Below are 9705 nucleotides of genomic sequence, written 5' to 3' on the forward strand. Positions count from 1 at the left end.
CATATACAAATATACACAAAGGAATAATCAAGCACCTCCGGAACAAAGGAGCGCTTTCAATCGGCTAACAGCTCCTACGAGTCTGGCTTGAACTCACCTTTCTGTCTACCTTTGGGCATGAACACAGCGTCCAAAGAAAACGGACGTCAGTACGAATACTGTACGGAGTATGTAAGACAAGAACGAAATAAATATAATAGGAGGATCGTGAGCCATGAGAGAAAGATATAACCTGCAAGAGTGTCATAAGCCAATACATTTCGTACACATATCATATTTTACATAAGCATAGTACATGTGTCATCACACCACATATCTCGTCACATCACATATCTCATCATTATCCCGCGTCCGGGTTACCATCATATGCCGCCCACTAGTGGTGATCATGCCCGACCCCTCTAGGCTCAGTGTAACATCGCAGCCCGCCTTAGCGGTGACATGCCCGGCCATCTAGGCATGGTGGAACCATATACAGCCCGCCTTAGCGGGGACATGCCCGGCCATCTAGGCACGGTGGAATCTCATCCTCACAAAATCAATCATTACACATCTCATGAACGTATCACAACCTTATCATAGCTTGGCACATTCGTACATAACATAGGCATATTATAAGTTAGCATTATTGATCATCTTATAAACATACCATGACTTTACATTATTTCACATTTAGCATTAGGGGTATACATTAGACTTTGAAGACAACCATGGCTATGCCGGGGTGACGTAAGGTCGTGAGCCCCCGATTATATTATGAACATTTATGAGTACCTTGCCTCACCTTGAAGGAAAGAGTGCATAAGGTGAGTGTTAACAATAATGACATCATCAGCGTTATGGGATCATCATATCATGAACTATCGAATCTCTATACTTCAACTCATTATCATCATTATCATGCTCGTATGTAATTTAGTATATTTAAGGACTCATAAGTTCCATCATATAGGAGGACCATGGAAAGTTTGAAAGATTCATACCTTTGAAGGAAGGGATAAGCCTTACATACCTTTGACGTTTAACTAAGCTATCGCTTGCGTGTTCTCCTTTAATGCACGCGTTTTACCTTCAAGAGAGTTTATATCGTCATTAGCTAAGCAATTATAAGAACGGGCTTTCTAAAGCTAGGGAAAATTAGGCAGCACTTCCTTTGTTTATACTACTTTTCCCACATTCTATATCAACTTCCAAACGCTCATAACAACATTCACAATATTGCAATCAACAATCATCATTCATATACATTGACCACAATCCACCATTTCTCTTCAATTTCTCCACATTTATAGTTATAGCTCACTATTGCGTTTTCTCATGTATCGCACTTATTTCATGGTCTAAATGTAATTTATGTCGTATTCATAATCACAACACACCAACATTTATGATGCAATCCAACTACCATTCAGACATGGCACTATTCACTCATTAACGACCCATTTCCTATGTCTTTCTACAATTCAAGTATCTTAACCTTCCAATACCTTAAACAGCATGGTTTAGTCATGAAAATTACCTTAGATGATGGTTGAACAAGTCTTGAGTGGAATTTCTCCTCTAGCATCAAAACCCTACTTCACTTCCTTTGGGTTTTCTTGAGAGAGATGAACTCTAGTTATGTCTCAGACACTTTATTTCATGGATTTGGTGTTATTGATCATGGATTTCCTTTGGTCTTCTTGTGATGAAGAGTAGAGAGCTTTCTAGAGAGAAATATCGTGGAGATGAAATAAATTGAATGAGCTTAGGTCTCCTTTTAATGACTTAAAATCTAATCTGGAATGAACAGTGACTGAAGTCCACAGTGGTCGTAAACCCAGTTTACGGCCTGTATTCAAGCTTACGGGCCATATATCGTGGTCGTATTTAAGCATATCAAAACCAGAAAGGTATGCTGGGATTATGGTGATTTACGATCGCAGTTTACGGGCCGTATTTCAATTTGCGGTCCGAATTCCAAGTCGTATTTAACCATTTGATCATTTGGCAGAAAGTTTATGTTTTGTGAGTTGAAATACGACATGGTGGTTTACGGGCCGTATACAACTTTATGGTCCGTATTTCACTTTACGGTCGACTGGGCCAAAGTGCAAATCTGCGACTTTCAAGTCTTAAAAACCTATAATTTAGTCATTGTGGAGCATAACCTATCTCTTGTTCCCATCGCCTTTGAAATCTTACTTAAGGTCGTCAAACATCGTTCCCTTCTCCTTAAAACATCATATACCCGTATTCTCCGTTAGTCTATTTGTGGTACATTAGCGGGGAAATTTCCAAGGTGTAACACTCTCCCCCTCTTTTGGAACTTTCGTCCTCGAATGTTAAACACTCGGGATTCTACAAAAATTTCGCCAGAGTTTCCCCTGTAATTTGGCACTACAAACCTGTCACAACAACCCATAATATCATCGCCTCACAGGGCTACATCACAATATCAACATATCTATGGCCACACACGGCAAAAGCATAAAGATAAAGCATACATACCTTATATTGTTGGCGTTTCATCTTGGATCTCCTCTGGGGGTTGGAATAAATGTGGTACTTGGACTTCATACTCTCTTCCGCTTCCTAAGTCATTTCTTCCCGATTGTTGTTTCGCCATAAGACTTTGACTGATGCTACCTCTTTATTTCGAAGTCTTCGCACTTGCCTGTCTAAAATAGCAATAGGCACTTCTTCATAGGTTAGCTTTTTTGTTACTTGCACATCATCTATCGGGACAATCTTCGTGGGATCTCCAACACACTTGCGGAGCATCGAAACATGGAAGACTGGATGAACTGATTCAAGCTCCGAAGGCAAGTCGAATTCATAGGTTACATGACCCACCTTGCGGATAACTCTATAGGGTCCAATATATCTAGGACTTAGCTTCCCTTTCTTACCAAATCTCATCACCCCTTTCATTGGCGATACTTTCAAAAATACCCAATCATCAACCTGGAATTCCAAGTCTCGTCGGCGATTATCTGCATAAGACTTTTGGCGACTTTAGGCTGTCAATAATCGATCTCAGATCATCTTAACCTTTTCCACCGCCTGCTGAATCAATTCGGGACCTACTAGCTGTGTTTCCCCTATTTCGAACCATCCAATTGGGGATCTACATTTTCTTCCATACAAAGCTTTATAAGCAGCCATTTGAATACTAGAATGATAGCTATTGTTGTATGCGAATTCGATTAGCGGCAAATGGTCATCCCAACTACCACCGAAATCCAGTATACATGCTCGTAGCATATCTTCCAAGGTCTGAATAGTACGCTCGGCTTGTCCGTCGCTCTGCGGATGAAATGTCGTGCTAAGGTTCACTTGAGTGCCTAGACCTTCTTGGAAGGACTTCATAACTTGGCTGTAAATTGTGCTCCTCTATCTGTAATAATAGATAATGGAATACCATGAAGTCGCACAATTTCCTTGAGATATAACCTCATATAATCTTCTGCTGAGTAGGTAGTTCTAACCGGAAGAAAATGAACTGCCTTTGTTAATCTATCCACAATCACCCATATAGAATCATACCTGCCTCGAGAACGAGGTAATCCCACAATAAAATCCATGTTAATCACTTCCCATTTCCAAGTAGGGATTTCCATTACTTGTAATAAGCCTCCTGGCTTTTGATGTTCGATCTTTACTTGCTGGCAATTCGGACACTGGGCTACAAATTCCGCTATTTCTCTCTTCATGCCACCCCACCAATACATCACCTTAAGATCATGATACATTTTGGTTGCACCTGGATGAATAGAATACCGAGAACAATGTGCTTCTTCTAGAATTTGTCGGCGCAATTCTGCAACATTCGGCACACATATTCTGCCTCGGTACCTAAGAATCCCATCCATAGAAACTTCAAATGAAGACTTCTCATTTCCATAAGATGTGTCTCTGTAACGACATAATTGAGGATCTTCATATTTCCGTTCATTTACTTCCATGTCCAAGAACGAAATTGTGGGGTTATTGATACTAATCCCCACATTACCCGAATCGATTACACGTACTCCAAGATTAGCTAGTTGGTGGAGCTCATGAACCATCTCTTTCTTTTCAAGATGGACTTCACATAAACTGCCCATTGATCGCGGCTGAGCGCATCGGCTACTACATTCGCTTTTCCGGGGTGGTACAGAATGTTCACGTCATAATCGTTTAGCAATTCCAACCACCGCCTCTACTGCAGGTTCAACTCCTTTTGTTTGAAAATGTATTGAAGACTCGTGTGATCTGTGTAAATGTCAACGTGCACACCATACATGTCACGACCCGGCTAGGGGGCCGCGACGAGCACCCGGTGCTACCCCACCCGAGCACCCCCTTATCGTACATAACATAACATCTAGGTGAACCATATGTCAATTCGTGCTTTTCTTATCGTCAATCATACTGATCCCATTAGACGACCATCATCATTTAACATATCGTAGGCATCTATGCCACATCATAAGTACATGGCCGACGAGGCCAACAAAAGATATACAAAACATGGGCCGACATGGCCGAACATCTCTACCCACATACACATGACTACGAGCCTCTAAGAGTATGGCATATCGTATGAGTAGGACAGGACCCCGCTATGCCCATAATTATATACACAAAAGAATAAGTACTCAAAAGCTACGGCTCCGAAAGAAATGGAGCTCTGCTATGCAATCTCTGAATAAGCAGCTATGGATCAAGTCTGTCTCCCTGTGCACCTGCGAGCATGACGCAGCGTCCACAAACAAAAGGACGTCAGTACGAAGAATGTACTGAGTATGTAAAGCATGATCAACATCAATATAGCAGCATAATAGATATCATATGAAGATAGCATAGGAGGGGAGACAGTAATATCATCATCATCATATCGCTTACTTGCATACATCGTCGTTCGTATCCCATAATAATACTCGTACCATACTTGTGCTCATATTCGTATACATGTCCTTATTCGTATTCTTATACATAGTCTTATCACATTCATATTCATATTATATACATAGCCATACACTTATATACATACATAGCGTACCCGACCCTAAGGCTTGGTGTTTCGTACGTACTTGGCCAACCAAGGCTCAATGTTATTTCTACCTGGCCCTACCAAGGCTTTAGGGTTATCCGTACCATCTGCAGACATGCGCGCGCGTTTCGTAATCGTATACATACTTCATACATATTCATATACATATATTCTACCCGGCGTTATAAGCTCGGGGTTCATTATAGCCCTTCATAGGCACATATAAGTATAATAGCCCGTAGGCACCTTTTGCATCATTTTGTTATCATTATCATTACTATTCTCATCGTTATCGTTACATCTACATTATGGACTTACTCGTCATACAAGGAACATTGTACATATCAAGGGTCGTGAGCTTATGAGCTCGGAATGTCAACCATGTGAAGACAACATACTCATATAGAGGAATTAGGAATTTGGCCAAGAACCATGCCTTATGAAAGAAGGGTTTGCCTTACATACCTTTCCGTCGAACTATTCTACACTTGCACGTTCCCTTCCAATGCTAGCGTTTATACCTTCATTAATATCATAACAATGGCCATTAGTCATTCACATTATCCACATTATCTAGATTCCTCAATTTGCCTCTAATTCACCCACATTCATGGTCATAACACTCATCTTCGTCCATTCGTCTAAAGTGTTTAGTTCATGATCTTAATACCATTTATGATACATTCATATCACAACACAACAACATTCATAACTCAATTCAAACTATTTCTCAAAATGTCACTATTCATCTTTCATGACCTAGTTGACCACATTTTCTATAATCCATGTATTTTAATTCTCCAATACCTTAAACATCTTGTAAAAATCATGAATCTTACCTTAGAAGTTGTAGGAACAAGCTTTGGTTGATAATACTCCTCTTTGAGCAAAACCCTAGTTTTTCTCCATTTGGATTTCTTGACTTGGATGATCCTTGATGATTCCCTTATCCTTGCTTCACTAGTCTTAATGTTATTGATGGCTTATAATCCTTGAAAACTCATATAATAAATGTAGAGAGAAGTTCTAGAGAGAAGTGGTGTAATGTTGTAATGAAATAAAATAAGTCTTGATCCTCATATTTAATGAATTGGAAAATCTGTGCTGGGTGAACAGTGGTCGTCTTTAAGCTTAAGCAGGACCATAGACTTTGGCCTGCATGTATGGTGAATTATGACCATGGTTTACGGGCCATAAATCACTTTACGGTCCGTCCACCAGGTCGTATTATACCTTTTCCTCAGCTGGCAGAAAGTTGAAGTTTGGCATGCCAGTTTACGACCTGGCAGTTTACGGACCGTATTCCAGTTTACGGTCCGTATTTGCACTTTACGACCACTGGCAGACAGCTGAAGCCTTTGCATGGAAGTTTACGACTGCCAATTTACGGACCGTATTGTACTTTACGGTCCGTATTTTGCAATATACGACCACTGGGCAGTTTTGCCAACTTTCAATTCTTTTCATTTCTCGACTTTTCATTCCAATCATTCGCATCCCTTTACATACATTTCCCACGAAACATTATACACTCGCACTCCTCGCACACATCATTAGTTCATTTACTTGCGTACCAACGGGAAATTTTCCGAGGTGTAACAATACAAGTAATGTCTCCACATTTTTAAGGCGTGAATAACCACAGTCAATTCGAGATCATGAGTTGGATAATTCTTTTCATGTTTCTGCAATTCTCGAAGCATAGGCAATAACACTACCATGCTGCATCAGTACGCAGCCTAATCCCACACCGGAAGCGTCGCAATATACCACATAGCCATCTGGCCCTTCTGAAAGTGTCAAGACCGGAGCTGAGGTCAATCTGCCTTTCAACTCTTGGAAGCTACGTTCACAAGCATCATTCCACTGAAATTTGGCTGACTTCTGGGTTAGCTTCGTCAATGGGGCTGAAATAGATGAGAAGCCCTCTACGAATCTTCTATAATATCCTGCCAAACCCAGAAAACTACGAACTTCTGTAGGCGTCGTAGGCCTTGGCCAAGTCTTCACAGCTTCAATTTTCTGAGTGTCGACTCGAATGCCATTATCTGAAATAACATGGCCAAGAAATGTCACAGAATTTAGCCAAAACTCGCACTTGGAAAATTTTGCATATAATTCTCGGGCTCGAAGGATGCCAAGAACAATTCGCAAATGATCTACATGTTCTGATTCCGTGCGAGAATAAACCAGAATATCATCAATAAATACTATCACGAATAAGTCCAAGAGAGGCCTGAATACATTGTTCATCAAATTCATAAACACAGCTGGAGCATTAGTCAACCCAAACGACATCACTCTGAATTCGTAGTGGCCATATCTTGTTCTGAAAGCTGTTTTGGGGATATCCGCTTCTCTGACTCTTACTTGATGATAACCCGACCTCAAATCTATTTTTGAAAACCACTTGGCACCTTGCAATTGATCCAATAAGTCATCAATCCTTGGAAGAGGATATTTGTTCTTTATCGTCACTTTGTTCAATTTCCTATAATCGATACACATTCGTAGAGAATCGTCTTCTTTCTCACGAACAAGACCGAGGCTCCCCACGGTGATGAACTAGGTCTAATAAAACCCTTTTCAAGCAAATCTTTCAACTGTGCCTTTAACTCTTTCAACTCTGCCGGAGCCATCTGATAAGGAGGAATAGAAATAGGCTTGGTGTCCGGCAAAACATCAATGGCGAAGTCAATCTCTCTTTCTGGAGGAAGACCTAGGAGTTCGTCTGGAAACACATCTGGGAATTCATTCACTACACGAACTGATTGGAAAGTTGGCGGCTTTGACTCGGTATCACGAGCCCGAACTAGATGATAAATATAGCCCTTGGCTATCATCTTTCTTTCCTTAAGGTAGGAAATAAACCTACCCTTTGGGGATGCTGCATTACCCCTCCATTCAAGCACGGGCTCTCCCAGAAATTGGAATCGAACCACTTTCAATCGGCAATCAACGTTAGCATAACACGAGGCCAACCAATCCATACCCATAATTACATTGAAATCTAACATTTCTAACTCAATCAAGTCAGCCGTAGTCTGGCGATCACATATCACAACTACACAATTTTTATACACTTGCTTTGCTATCACAGGATCACCAACCCGAGTAGATACCTCGAAAGCTTTGATTGGCTCAGGTTTCACCCCAATACAACCAGCAACATATGGATTAATATAAGAGAATGTAGAACCTGGATCTATCAATGCATACACATCACGGGAAAATATAGACAATATACCTGTAACCACATTTGGAGAGGACTCGAGATCCTGTCGTCCAGCTAAAGCATAAACACGGGGCTGAGTAGCACCTGAAGTAGATGTTGCCCCTCTGCCTCTACCTCGACCTGCTGACATCTTAGAAGTCTGCCCTACCGGGCGCATTGATGAAGAACCAGCTGCTGAACCTGTGGGCTGGACCCCACCTCTACCATACCGCGACGGACAATCTCGCATCAAATGCCCAGTCTGTCCACAAACATAACAAGCATCCGTGTCCTGACGACATGGCCCTGAGTGCAGTTTCCGGCATTGGCTACATCATGGAACTGGTGGTCTCCTCTGACTATAATCACCCCCAAACTGAGAACCCAAAGCTCTCTAACTCTGACCCTGTCCTGAATGAAAAGAGCGATCAAATCCCCTATCCGCGAATCGTGGAGGCGCACTAGTCACTGACTGACCTGATGTCGGGAATAGGTCTGCCTCGATCCCCCTCTATAATCACTGCCTGTGCCCATAGATATAGCCCTTTTTCTTTGTCTTCTATCGCTGTCGCGATCACCCCTTTGTGGTTGTTGTTGTCCCTCTAAGTTCTGGGCATGGGCTTGTATTCGGGAAATATCCATCCCTTCTTGCAAAGAGGCCGTCAAGCAGTCCTTCAACAAATGTTGCCCCATGCCACTCACAAATCTATGCACACGATCTCCCATGTCGGCCACCATAGTCGGGGCATATCTCGCCAAGGAATTAAATTGCATGCTATACTCCTGGGCACTCATATTTCCTTGCCTCAGATGTAGAAATCTATCTGCTCTAGCTCGGCAGACCTCGAGTGGCAAATAGTGACGAATAAATGCATCCACAAATTCTTGCCAGGCCGGAGGAGGCGCATTCTCTCCTCTTGATAATACTTAGTTGGTATACCATAAAACTGCCACATCCTGGAGTCTATAAGATGTCAACTCCACGGATTCAGTTTCGGAGGCATGGACAATCTTCAATGTCCTCAACATCTCATCTATGAAACTTTGCGGGTCTTCATCCGGCTTTGACCTGAAGAATTTCGGAGGATTTAGACTCATAAAATCACGGGCTTTGATGCTTGCTGCCCGATCATTTGAACCCACATTTTCTCGTTGTGCCTGAGCGGCAACCAACTGTGTCAATAGATGTATGGCCTCGGCCGTTTGTTGACCCGAAGCAACCGGTGGAGGGATTGCAGCTGGGGCTCCTTCTTGCTCTTCCACATTAGGCGGGGTAGAAGAAGCATTAGACAAGGCCTCACTATGTGATTCGCCTTCTTCTATATTCATCGGAGGCTCTCTTTCTACCCGCCTCTTTGTTGTAGTCTTGCACTTCTGGGCGGCTGTCGTCTTTCCCATTGGCGGTATACTGAAATCATACCACACCATTACGGAAGATAAAATCTTATACATGGATCTAGCGCACGATTTCATG

The sequence above is a fragment of the Lycium barbarum genome, chromosome 7 (assembly GCF_019175385.1).
Source record: "Lycium barbarum isolate Lr01 chromosome 7, ASM1917538v2, whole genome shotgun sequence".
Lineage (NCBI taxonomy): Eukaryota > Viridiplantae > Streptophyta > Magnoliopsida > Solanales > Solanaceae > Lycium > Lycium barbarum.